Here is a 14,015-nt window from a genome sequence, read left to right as displayed (position 1 = left end):
CGTCACCTTGCTTGGAGCCAGCTGACTATGGACTGAAACCTCTAGAAACTGAGCTGAAATAAACCTTTCTTCCTTTAACTTGTGAGTGTCAGGTATTTTGTCTCAGCAATGAGAAAAGCAAGGCACCTGCATTCGGGGAGTTTCACTGGGTGCTATTAATCTGTACACTTAGTGGGTATTAGTATGCACTGACTTAAGTCATGTCTCCAGTCATTCTGGGTGTCTTACTCTTCTGTTGACTCAAGTTTTCCACAGGACTTCAAAGACTAAGGTTGCAAGTGATAGAATTTAATAGCATAAGCATAATAGAAAAGGAATTGATGGGTTTACCTAGAAAAACGGGAGAGAACGGACAGAGCTGCCCTCAGGGTTGACTGAATCTGATCACCTAAGGAAAATAAAATATGTGTCTTTCCATCTTATGTCCTAATCTTAGTTTTACTCTCTCAGGATAACCTAGGATTATGATGATCCAACAATTCTAGGGTTCCATCTTTACAACTCCAGATCAAGGGAGTTGTTAACACTTCTAATTCAGGGAATTCCCGGCGAAGGTTATGATCCTGATCATTTTTCTTGGACCAGTCACTCTGGCGAGGACTAAGGTGAATTATTTCTTGGATCTCAAGCCTTATCTCTGTGGTGAAGAAGGGCTTGGGAGTGCGTGTGAGAGCTGAACACTGCTAGAACACAAAAGGGAAAGGGAGGCTGAAAAGATAAAAATGATATCTGTGTACTAATTAATGAGCTTACTAACTGAATTCTGATAGTAAGGCAGCACATCTGTTTTCCAAAATTTAGAGCTGTACTGTAATATGGTAGCCACTTAACGGCTATTTAAATATAATTAAAATTATAATATTAAAAGTTCAGTTTCTCAGTTGCACTTTGTATACACACACACATATATAATACTGTATATATATTTTATGGTACTAGAGATTGAATCCAGAGGTACTCTAATACTGAGCTACATCCCCAGCACTTTTTATGGTTTTTTCTTTCATTTTGAGACAAGGTCTCACTAAGTTGACTAGGCTGGCCTCAAACTTACAACTTTCCTGCCTCAAGCTCCCAAGTATCTGGGACAATAGGCATGTGCCACCATGCACAACTGTACTTGACATATTTCAAGTGTTAAATAACCCTGTGGTCAGTGACTACTGCATTGGACAAAGCTGATATAGGATATTTCCATTATCACAAAATTATTTTGGACAGTGCCGATCTTAAGCGCACAGCTGCTAAAGTTAATTCACTTTTTAAAAAAAGTTTGTAGAAAACCTCAAGCATACACAGAATAGTATAATGAGCCCCCGGCTTTAACAGATAACCAACTTTTTGCCAATTTGCCTATCTATTGAGAGCAGTATTAAAGCAAACCCTAGAGGTATTATTTCATCTGTAAGTACATTTGTATATATGTCCAATAAGAAATGTAAAAGGGCAGCCCAAATACTAGTATACCCCATCAAAAATTAACACTAATTTGGGCCGGGGATTTAGCTCAGTGGCACTGCGCCTGCCTTGCAAGTGCAAGGTCCTGAGTTTGATCCCCAGTACTGAAAAAAAAAAATTAATATTAATACCTCAGTATTTGCCCAATACTCAACAGCTGTTTAAATCTTTCTGATTTGTCGCAACCTATATTTTTTGCATTTGTATATTGCTGTCCTATTGCTGTAATGAATATCTGCTCACTTAGTGATACCACAAATTTATTATCTTAACAGTTTTCTAGGTCAGAAGCCTGTCAACACTGATCTCACTAAGCTAAAATCAGGGTGCTGAGAGGATTGTAGTACCTTATTTATGTTTTAGGAGAGAACCTGTTTACTTGCCTTTTTCAGTTTCTACAGACTTCAGGCATCATTTCTTGGCTTAGGGTACCCTTCGTCAGTCATCAAAGCTAACAGTGTTGCATTTCTGACCTTTCCCCCTCTGGTTCTGGGGATTGAACCCGAGAGCACTGTACCACTGGGCCACATCCCTGTTTTCATTTATTTTGAGACAGGGTCTCACTAAGTTCCCCAGGATGGCCTCATACTTTCAATCCTTCTGTCTCAGTCTCCCAAGTAGCTGAGATTACAGGCATGCACCACCATACCCAGCTTCTCTGATTCTTCTGTGGTCTTGTCTCCCTCTGAAGCCACATGGGACACAGTCTGTGTGATTTCACATGACTCACCTGGATGACCCAAGATACCCTCCCCATTCCAAGGTCTTTTACTTAATCCACATCAAGTAACATATGTACAGGCTCTGAGAATTAGGACATGGACATCTTTGCAGGCCATTATTCTGCCTATGGCAGTTTGAAATAGGATCTAAGCAAGGTATCACTCATTACACTTGTTTCATATGTCTACATTTCTTTTCATCCCTCCCTACTTAATCCCTTCCTACTTTAAGTGAAGCACTCTTTAAAATATTAAACCTTTTATTTTTTAGTATGTTTATTAGGTACTTAGAGTCTAATATATGAGATGTGAGAATCATATTCAAAGGGGTCCACCATAGCTTATAGGCATTTAAGTCACAAGGCACTGAATCATTCTGCCATGTTAGAACCTGTATTTCCAAATGATCCTCAACCTAGTTTCTGACTAGAGTAAGCATTCAGCAAATGCTTGATGAATGACTGAGGCAGTACTTTGGGATCTAAGGGCAGTTCTTCATCTAAGAAAGCCTTGTCTTTCTGAACAATTCACTGCTATTGTAGCAACTAGAGTGAAAGACAAGATCTAATCTTAACCAGTGTGGCTGAGTATAGAAGGAAAGGTGATATCTTGGGTAACAGTTATTAAGCTTGTAGAGTAAAACCTGATGTTATAATAGGAAGCAAATACACAGTCAATGCATTCATTTATCAATGTACAAATGATAATGGTATGACAGATGTCTTATGTTTTCAGAAACTGCTTACTTCTGTCCTTCCACTTCCTTTTTTCCAGGAACGTAAAGGTTATTTGTTTGTTTCTAGTACTGTTGATTATTATTTATTGAAAATTTGGATGCAAATAACAATATGCCATAGAGTAAGGGGGATATAAATAAGACCTCTGATTCTCCCTACATTAGGGTTCACTTCATTCAAGGTAAAACATTCAGTTGATACAATATAGTAGAGTGGGATTTAAAAAAAAAGGTCTTAAGAGTAAGAGTAGCTAGGCTTGGTGGCACATGCCTGTAATCTAAGCATTTGGGGGGCCAACACAGAGAATTGCTGCATGTTTGAGGCCAGCCTGGGCTACATAGTGAGTTCAAGGCCAGCCCGGAGTAGTCATAGTCTAACCCTGTATCAAAAGCAAACAAACAAAAACCAACCAACCAACCAACCAAAACCTCAGAATGGCTAGAATTCTCTGCTGCACATCAGCTGTGTGATCTTGGGCAAGTTTTCCCCTTAATCTCTAAAATTGGAATAATTAATAGGTTTCTTTAAGGAGATTGTGAGGCTTTAATGAAAACATGGGCAAAACGCATCATTTTGTGCTTAATTAAGGAAATGTCAAAAAAATCTAGCACCAGATTAGATTCTTTTGTATATGTGTGGGTGGGTGGGGCTTGTTTTTGTTTTGGGGGTTTTTTTTGGTAGTGTGGCTTGAATCCAGGGCCATCATATTGAGTTATATTCCCAGCCCCCCCTTTTTCTTTCTTTTGGTACCAGGGATCGAACTTGGGACCTTACGCCTGCAAGGCAGGCGCCAGAACCACTGAGCTAAATCCCTGGCCCTCCCAGCCCTTTTTAATTTTTATTTTGAGATAGTGTCTCCCTAAGTTGCCTAGGCTGGACTCAAACTTGTGATTGTTCTGCCTCAGCCTCCCATAGTGCAGGCACACAGCACACACCAAGCTAAATTCTTCTATTTTTCTAGCTCTCTGCCCCTAGTAGTGCTCAAATGCTTGTTTCTGATTAGTATATCTTTCTAGATCTCATTGCAAATTTAAATATTTAAATGATGCATAGAGACCGCTAAATTAAATATTAATAGGCAGTCAGAGGGATTAGGCCCTGGAGGAAGTCAGTGCACAAGATCAAGACACATCAAAATTGTGGCTGGAAGTGAATCTGAAGAAGGTCAGGCCTCAAGGTGGAGACCGATAGCCAGGCTTGAAAGTCTCTTTAGAGATAAACTGCAATTTGGGGTTATACTGTAATTAGCACCATCTGGTCCACTGAGCCCAGCTAGGCATCAGATGCATAGGCGGATGACCAGAATATCTGAACCCATACACTCATTGCTTTCCATGTACCCTTGTAGGGCTAGGGATTTAGCTCAGTGGCACTACACCTGCCTGGAGAGTGCAAGGTCCTGAATTCGATTCCTGGTACTAGAAACACACACACACACACACAAACACACAAAAGAAAAACAAAATATCCCCTTGTTACATGCCTCATTTCCCTATTGGATCAACATTAGCTAAACGACTATACTTGTAATTCTATAGGTTGGTTATAGTGTTATTGCAGATAGCTAAATTAGGTAGAGATTGATAGGCGGTTAGTAAGGGACCCAGTCCGATAGAGTCAGAATAGAGATGAGACAAGCCAGACTTTTGGTTGAGGAGTGAGTTCATAGAAACTAGGCCCTAAGACCAAGATTCAGTGGCCAGGCCTGCGAGGCTCCCCATAGATAGATGACCAGAAGGCTCTGACCGTCACTCTTTTTTTTTTGGTACCAGGGATCAAACTTGGGTCCTTGCACTTGTGAGGCAGGTGGTGACACCACTGAGCCAAATCTCTGGCCCTCTGACCCTCACTCTTACCCCTTCCAGAAATGCCTTTGTTCTTTGGCCTGTATTCCCTTGTTGCATACCTTGTTTTTCTATTAGATAAATATTAGCTAAGTGACTGTACTTGTAATCCTCTAGGTTGATTATAGTTTGACCCAAGGTAGCCTGTGATGTGATTTTGGGGTATAAAAACCCCTAGAAAAAGAGCCTCGGCGACAACCCACTTTTGGGACCCCTCCTGCCTCTCAGGAGCTTTCTCTTAATAAAACTTCCTACTCTTAACCTATGTCCTTGAGTCCTGAGCTATGAACTTGGCACATCCAACAGGTTGGGAGTTACTTCCCTGTAACAGTGACCCACATTGCGATTTTGCTATATAAAATATTCTTGACAAAGCAGCCTCAGTGGCCACCCACTCAGGACCCCTCCTGGAAATCTAGGAGCTGTTCTTATTTTCAATAAAACTCTCCTAACTTCCTCCTTTAGTTTGTGACTTCATTCCTCCATGTTGTGCGACCATGAACTCAGTACTTCTGACATCTAACAGGTTGGGAGTTATTTTTTCCTTTGCATTAGTTTTCTAACTGCGATTGTTACAGGACACTTAAGTTCATACGCTTAGGTTCATTTGTTTGTTGCTGACCAAATCAAAGGAGGCTATATAGTTTGGTAAAAAGAAAAAAAGGATTATTCAAAGCTAGCTCCGAGAAGATGGAGAGATTCACTTGTCTTAAATCACCCTTTCTCCATGTTCAGGTAGGCAAGGGTCTTTTATAGTGGGCACAGAGGGGACGGGAGCACAGAGAGATAATATGAATCCTTACACTTGTTTTATCACTTCCAGCCACCTTCAGCTCTTTGTCTTTCCGGTGGAAAGGAAAATGGGCTCCAGGTCTCTTGGTGTCAGCATCTGCATATTCTGTCACTTCATCTGGGCTGGGGAAGGATGGAGTGTATATATGCTCAGCAGGAGAAAGTTTGGAGAAATTGCTTATCTCTTAAAGAAAAAAACTTTAACTTTTATAGTTCCATTTGCAGTGTCAGTTACACTATTGTTTGAGAGTCAAAATTTAGAAGTAGCTTCTTAGATTAACAATACTGGGCAAATAATTGCAAGACTATTTCTAGGATATCTCATACTTGCCCACTTTTTCAAATTAAACATTCTGTAAAGTTTTTTTAATGTCAAGACCTTCAGTAACATTAACTTGTGTTTATTTATCTGTCACTGATCATTGAAAGGGTTCATAATGAAGACTTTCTTCCAGGCTTTAGTCAAACTAGGCAATTGTTTTGCTATTCAGCCTTTGGTGTTTTCCCAAAAATAAAAAACGTTTTTCTTAGAAACTTTCCTCAAGCTATGGTTTCTTTTATCTTGAACAAAATTCTTCCTTCCCAGAGATGTTTTTGATTATTGTCTTTACCAATCTCTTTCACCCTATTTTTCCACTTTAGTGAGGCTCAGCTCACTCTGGCCTTTGTGAGGACGAGGTTCTTACAGGTTTATAGTTCTGTGTTCTTCTGTAGCTCTGTACAGTATCATTATAGTCCTTGTTTAATTCACCTCGGTTAAGCATCATGTGTATTTGTGGAATACGACTGCACCTATGGGATGGTAATAAAAGTGCTTCCAATCAAAAGGGGTAGTCAAAAAAAGAGAACATGCTAAATGTTAACTGAAAACTGCTTCAAGGTAGATCAGGTTCACAAAATGAGAAATCAGGAAGGGGACAGACCAATAAACTACTGGAGTTTTCAGGGAGAATGTGGAGTTGAGAAAGCAAGGAGAGGGAAGACTTATCTTATTAGCCTTTATTAATAAATTACCTGGGTGGGGTATTAAGAGTCAATCCTAATGCTCAGACGACTTCTTTATTTAGAAGCGATAGCGCCGACCGCGCTATTTTGGGACGCAGGGTCACCTGGCTGCTCCGGGTCTCAGTCTGGCTAACCATCTCTCACCGAACTGCTCGCCAGGCAAGCGGGTCCCTCCACCCCGCCCCGCTAGGGCCCTGGACCCACCCAGCCGACTCTCCCTTTCGGCGCAGGCACCTGCCTGGCCGCCCTGCGCGACGGGGTCCTCAGGCGCCTCAGGAGGCGCGGCGATTGGCTGCAGCTGGTGGCTGGAGCTCAGTTCCAGCAGCGCTTGACAACCGCAGTCTGCCAGAGGCTGAGCTGAGCGGTCGCCGGCCCGGGAGGGGCGGACGGGAGGAGGACGGGCTGACGGACTGATGGATTGACGCGCAGGCGGCACGAGGAAGGACCCACGCCAAACCCAGACCGCCGCCCTCACGCCCCCGCTCCAACTCGGAGCCGACAGCTTCGGGGCCCGGCCACCGGCCTCGCAGCCGCGTTTTCTTTCCTTCCACGCTTCTCCGGGCTCGTCTCGGAGCCCTCAGGTGAGTGACCCCGGGAGACGGAGGCGGGCCGCTGCACACCTCGGGTTGCCATGGTCACCCGTCGCCACCAGTCACCACCTGACTAGCTCCCGAGCCGGGGTCCCAGAGGGCGGCGTTCGCGGCGCGGGAGAAGGGTCTTGGATAGTCTCGGGTGGTGACTGGGAGGAGACAGGTCGTGGGTGAGGCCCAGCGCCGCAATATGAGGACCCGGGAACCGCCCGGCCCCCACTCGAGGCCGCCTCTTCTGGGCCACACCTTTCCCTCAATGCCAGCCGCATTCTGGGGCGCAGAGCGACGTCCCTCGCCCTGGACCTGAGAAGCAAGCGAGCGCAGGGTTCGTGTCCACCTCGCCGCTGCTTAAGGACGGGAGGGGATGACTGCGCTGCTTCTCCCTTCTTGGGCCCTCTGCGGAGCCCGTGCGGAAACTGGGGAGCGAGCTCGCGCCCCTGGCTGGGCACGCCTTGGCCGGGAGGACGGGAGGGCGCGACGGGGCTGGGGGCCGGGCGGCGGCTCTGGGCGGTCCCGCGGGGCCGGGTTTGGCCTTTTTGACGTCAGTGGTCAGTGGGAGAGCAGGTTTTTGGGGGGTCTGGGAAGTGTGGGAGAGAGGGACAGCGACTGGATTTGGAACGAGGTTTGTGCCGGGAGAAGCGTGCCTAAAAGGCATAGGAGGTTGTAGAACTCAGAGGGTTAAACCACCTCCCTGTATTGGGGGGAAAAAGACTGGGGCTCCAGCTCTGGGGCGAAGCGTTTTGCAAAAGGGGGAGGTGGAGCAGGATAGGCAGAGGTAGCATTTGACCAGAATTTTCCTTTCTATACCCAGACCAGGCGTTGGTAACCACCCAGGGTATCTGAGGGGAGGGTTTTTTGGACAACTTGGTTCTCTCTGCATAATGAAAGGAGAAGTCTTTGTTCCACCCAGATTCATAGGTTGTGATCCTAACATTTACGTATTTTCCTCTTTTTTTTTTTTTATGGAGTTCATGATGCTTCAAAAAGTTAATGCTACGGAAATTAATACGTAGGTTTTAAAGATGCTATAATTTTTTTCACAGTAAATCCAAGTAGCTTTTTTTTCTTTTTGTCTTTAGTGTTGGCATATGTTTCACTGGCATTTTACTAGACAGGAGAAACGCCTAAGAGCCCATTTTCCTTTATGTGGCACATTCTGGAGGTTTCATTTAGGAGAAAGATGTAATGGGGAGGTAAATTATTCCATTAGGAAAGAAAAATTAATATACAGCTGTGGAAAGGCCAAGTAAGCCATAATAGTATATTTTTAGGTAAAAAACCAAATATTAAAACCTTTGAATTCGGATTTATTTATTTGGTGAGGGAATTTTAACCTGTGTTTATCTCCCATCCTCCCACTTCTTAGTTCTTTTTTTCCTCATTGTAGAATCCAATTATAGCAACGTACTGTAAGAGGACAGGGGTATTGGCCTATGTTCCTAGTTACATAATTGTGTTTGGTCTCTTTTTCTGTTTGTTAAGTCGAGTTTATCACTAACTTACTGAATGGACACTGTGTGATATACTTAGTGTGTGCTGCAGTTTGAAAAACACTTCAAAATAAATAAGAAAAGATGTGCAGTTTCCCTTAGAAGATCAGTAAACTGGAAATCAGATGAGATTTAATCTTCCTTTTGCTACTGATTGCAATCTTGGAAGAGCTACTTACTCTACCATTGACGTCTTATGCTGTAAAATGGGGATAATGACTGCTTTTGTTTTCATCTGGGTGGACTCTGAAGCTGAATAAAATAATGCATTTGAAAGCACTTTGGAAAAAAATTTAAGGTGTCTATTGATTATCTTTGAATAGAGGGGAACATTGGCAAGGCTGATTAAACATTTCTGCATAATCTATTTAAGGGTTTCTAGGTCCAGGACCTCATTTCTTATAGTGGCCTTAAAGTGCTCATGGGAACTGTTGAGGTGCATTCCCACTCTGGCAGATAGATATTCTTTATTCCTGGGATGTTGTGGAGAGAAGGGTGTTTCCTTTCTGTGTGTGGTCAGAATGGCTTTCTTGCAAATAAGGCTATGGTCAATAACTGACTTGAGTTATATTTGGTACTAAATAATTCTCAGTATGGATTTTTTTTTTAACAGGGTGTCACTTTGTAGCCCAGGCTGGCCTCTAACTCTAGAGGATTGCCAGAGGCTTCAGCCTCCTGTGTGCTGGAATTATAGGCGTGCACCATCATGTCTGGGTCTTGGTTCTTGACTAATGAAAAAACAACTTATTCTGTTCTCTCTGACCTATGCTTTTCAAATTGGAGTATTTTCACCATTAGACATGTACTTCAGTGTGCTAGGAGATAAGCCTGTGGTCATATAACATGGCACATGTTGATGGAGTTGTCATCAATTTCACTTGAAGGTGTGGGAAAAATACTATATTAAAACACAAAAAGTCTATATGAAGAATGTAACATTCACAGTAGTTTCTAAGGTAAAAGGCAAAGACTTCAGAAGAAACCTTATGCTTTTTTCTTTTTTCAGTACCGGAGATTGAACTCAGGACCTTGGGCTTTCGAGGCAGGCAGTGGCATCACTGAGCTAAATCCCTGGCCAAAAGAAACCTTATGCTTATGCTTAAGGATTCCTGGATATGTGTTTAGATTCTTCTGTCCTTAAGTAGAAAAATTTAAGAAGCTTTGCCTTAGACTTATTCAGCTAATAAATGGCAGATCATTTCCTAGCACAGGAAGTAAGTTGCATTCCAGTTTTTGAAACTAATAGTGATACTAGGTTCAATATTATTTGAGTCTTGATTATCCCCTCTTATTTTCATCCCTGTAAAAGTCAGAATATTGTAAAGGAATGGTTAAAGGCTTTTAGTAAAATAGACTTGGTCATCTCATTCTTGGCTTTGCATTTATTTGCTCTAGAGGCAAATACCTAACATCTCTGAGTGTTAGTGTAATCATCTGTGCAATGACAGTTATAAGAATTACAAAGACAATGCATGGAAAGTATTTGGCACAGGGTGTTACATATAGTAGGTGTACAGTAAATGGTAGAATACCTTTTCCCTTTTATTTCTGCATATTAGGATATTAGTAATCCTTTAAAACCTTACTATCCCTGAACTTCCATGACATTTTATTGTAATTCTCTTTCAGTCCTTTTCTTTTTTTGGTGGTACTGGGGATTGAACTCAGGGCTTTCACACTGAACTACTGAGCTACATCCCAATCCTTTTTTATTTTTAAATTTTGATCTAGGGTCTCACTAAGTTGCCTGGTCCTGGCTTGAATCTGCCATCCTCCTGATTCAGCCTCCCAGAGTGTTGGAATTGCACGTGTGCATTGAGACCTGCTTTTGTTATTATTTATATAAGTATATTATTTTCATATGTCATTCTTGAGTCTAGGTCTTCAGACTCCAAATCCAGTGCAGACACTTCAGTTTTGAAACCACTATATTAAATAGCCCAATCATATATTTTAACTGGTTTTTTTCTATTTGAGTTTATTTCTATAAAAATGAAAATATTAACAAAATATCAACACACACATTTAAAACCTTTTATGTCTTGTTCACCATAGTACATTGATCATTGTATCGGAGGTATGTAGCCTCATGTTAGAACACAATAAATACTCAGGTTTTTTTTTTTTTTTTTTTTTTTTGGTACCGGGGATCAAACTTACAACCTTCCGCTTGCACGGCAGACACAGCACCACTGAGCTAAGTCCCCAGCCCTTAAGTTTTTAAAATGGCTATTGACTTCAATCAAATATTACAAGTAGGTGTCTCCATTTGTAGTCTTTTATTTTCAAATTTTATTTTAAAAATTTTATTCTTTTTCCCCTTCTGTCCTCTTTACTGTAATTGATTTAATTGAGCTTCCTAGTATTTTAAAATTACACCTAAAATATTTTTTAATGTCCCCCTTTTCAAAAATAATTTTTTCAAGGTATTAGGGATTAAACCTAGGGAGCTATACCCCCAGCCCTTTTAACTTTATTTTTTAAGGTTTTAAGACAGAGTATTGCTGAATTGCTCAGGCTGGCCTTGAACTTATGATCCTCCTGCCTCAGTTTCCTATGTAGCTGAGATTACAGGGATGTGTCACCACACCTGTATCCAAAGTATAGCACAGTAGCTGTACTAGAGCATTTTATTAGCAGCCTTTGTTTTGTTGTTGTTGTTGTTGTTGTTTTGAGATGGGAAGTGGGAATAAGAGGTGGTCTTGCCAAGTTGCCCCAGACTAGCCTCAAACTCAAGATCCTCCTGCCTCAGCCTTGTTAATAGCTAGAATTACAGGTACTGCCTCTTAGTCTCTTTGACACATTGTCCTTAAGGATATGAACTCTGAGGGGAAGTAATTATGTTTATTGAGCATCAGTCATATACTTGCCATTTCACTGGGAGCTTTATCTCATTTTATCAGTCAGCATTTGATTTTATAGATAGTTACTACATGAAAAAAGGATTTAAAATTTTATACTAGTTATACTGGACCCATTTAATTTCACTCATTTGATGGCTGAGTACCATATTTTATGATTCTTGTTGATTTATTGAAAAAAGAAAATCTTACAGAATCAAGCCAAAATTAGAGGGATGTTTTTTGGTTTTTTGGTTTAAGACAGAGTCTCACTATGTAGTTCAGGCGGTCTTGAACTTGTGGCGATCCTCCTGCCTTAGCCTGTCGAGTGCTGGGATAACAGGCATGCGCTTCTGTGCCTGGCTAAAATTAGTCTTAATGTCCATTTTTGGCTTAACATTTTAAAAATATTATTTTGAAACCTTGGAAATAGAATTAGGTTGGTTTTCTTTCAAACCTTAATAGGCTTTGGAAGTGAAATTCTGTGAAGTGCAGAAGCATATTTCAGAAATACATGATCTAAAGAAATTTTAAGTATGTTCATTGTAAAATGCCAATATTATAGGGAAGTGTTAGTTTTACTGTATATAGTTGCTGACCAGACCACACCACATCTGGAGTATTGTGTTCTATATTGGGTGCTTTAAGAGAGAGACTCACAAATATTCAGAGATTGATGACCAGGATGGCAGGGGGTGTGGAAGTTATATTAGTGAAGAATGGTGGTTTTTTTGGTACCGGGGATCGAACTCGGGTCCTTGCGATTGCTCAGCAGGCGACGAAACCGCTGAGCTAAATCCCCAGCCCAAAGAGAGCTCTTTTTTTTTTTTTTTGTGATACCGGGAATTGAACTAGGGACCTGGTGCTTTCGAGGCAGGTGACGGAACCACTGAGCCAAATCCCCGGCCCTGAAGAATGGTTTTTGTAAGGGTTTATTGACCAATATACGTAAGATCTAAGAATCATGCCTAATGTTTTTTATGTTGTAAACATAGCACTTAATCTTGTTTTGGGGATTCTACTCTAGTTGGTACCTTTATATAGAATAGACTCTTTGAGATCTAATTCTTTTTCATTTTTATAGGTTGTTAAATTTAAAAATTGTATTCATATAGGAAGTATGTGTATAAGCATACAGGTGATACAGGAATATCAATTGCTTGCAAAACATTCAGGAAATAGAAAGGATAAAGAGTAAAAGTCTCCCTTCAACTCCTTTTCCTTCCTACATTCCTGCCCTTCATCCCGATCTCATTCCTCTCTTTAGAGGTAACCACATTGAACAGTTTAGTATTCATCCTTCCAGACCTTTGACAATTTATACAGAGAAAGAGATATGCCCCCTCCCTTTTAATAGGTCTGTTTATATTTAGTCAACAAATATTTATTTTTATTTTTTTTTTTTTTTGGTACCGGGGATCAAACTCGGATCCTTGTGCTTGCACAGCAAGGGGCAAAACCACTGAGTTAAATCCCCGGCCCAACAAATATTTATTGATACCTTCATTTTTCTATTATGGCTTTTTCATTTTAGGATGTGTCACTTACATCATTGCATTAGTATTCTATAGTATGAATTACCAATTTAACAATTGTTTGTTCTCTGACACTTTTGATATTGATTAGAGTTCAGTATATTTCTTGTTTTTCTCTGTTGCAAGTAGGTCTTCAAGGAATATCTTTATGAGTTTTTGTTGTTGTTATTGTATTTTCTTGTACTGGGGATCAAACTGGTGAGCCTTATCCCTAGCTCTGTTTTCAATTTTTAATTTTGAGCAGCATCTCGCTAAGTAGCTTTGTTGCCCAGGCTGGGCTCTAATTTGCCATCATCCTGTCCCCGACTCCCAGAGTGTAGGGATTACAGGTATAGGTTACCACACCTAGCTTTGTCTGTATATCTTTATATACATTTGCAAATATTTGCAGACTGAGTTCCTAGAAGAGAATTGAAATTGGTAACTCAGATGGTATTTTTCATATGTAAAAATTTCATTCTGTCAAATAGTCTGTGCAGCTTTACATTCTTAGCAACAGTGTGTGAAAGGGCATTTATCCTCATTTTTACCAACATTAGATGTTGTTAGTTTTTATTTATTTCTTTATTTTTAAACTGGAGTTTCACTGTGTTGCCCAGAGTGGCTTGTAACTCTTGAGGCAGCCTACCAGGTAGCTGGGACTATAGGCACATGTCACCACACCCAATTTATCATAGCTTTTTAATTTTTGCAAAACTAGTAGGTCATAAATGTTGCCTTGTTTTTGTAGTACAGTTGACCAGACATGTTTCAGATTTGGGGATTTTGCAATATTTGCATAGACCTCACTGATTGAGCATCTCTAATCTGAAAACCCAATACTGTATCCAAAATGCTCCAAAATCCAAAACTTAAATCAGAGCATTTCAAATATTTGGATTAGGAATGTTCATTCTGTACCAGTGAGGTTGCATCTTTTAATTTATTGATTGAATGTAGTTCTGTGAATTGTTTTTTTATTCCCCTCAGTATTGGGGAGGCAAACACTACGACTGAGCTACA

At 40.9% G+C, this 14,015-nt stretch overlaps 1 protein-coding gene across 6 annotated transcripts in view; it reads left to right on the top strand.

The window, feature by feature from the left end:
• Positions 1 to 6,812: 6,812 nt before the first annotated feature.
• Wdr47 (WD repeat domain 47) overlaps positions 6,813 to 14,015 on the top strand; it is a 71,834-nt gene continuing 64,631 nt past the window's right edge. The window contains exon 1 of one of the 6 annotated variants that reach the window (XM_087213217.1): positions 6,813 to 7,139. The gene's annotated coding sequence lies outside the window, so the exon portion shown is untranslated. Of the gene's footprint in view, positions 7,140 to 7,287; positions 7,474 to 14,015 lie in introns of those variants that run through there. The other 5 variants (XM_087213216.1, XM_087213215.1, XM_087213213.1 and 2 more) reach the window with 5 other exon arrangements.

Source organism: Heterocephalus glaber, unplaced genomic scaffold (genome assembly GCF_053883595.1).
Source record: "Heterocephalus glaber isolate CG9 unplaced genomic scaffold, H.glaber_assembly_v1.0 deba00001442, whole genome shotgun sequence".
Lineage (NCBI taxonomy): Eukaryota > Metazoa > Chordata > Mammalia > Rodentia > Bathyergidae > Heterocephalus > Heterocephalus glaber.
Note: the sequence above shows the minus strand (reverse complement) of the source record. Positions and strands in the feature narration are given on the sequence as shown.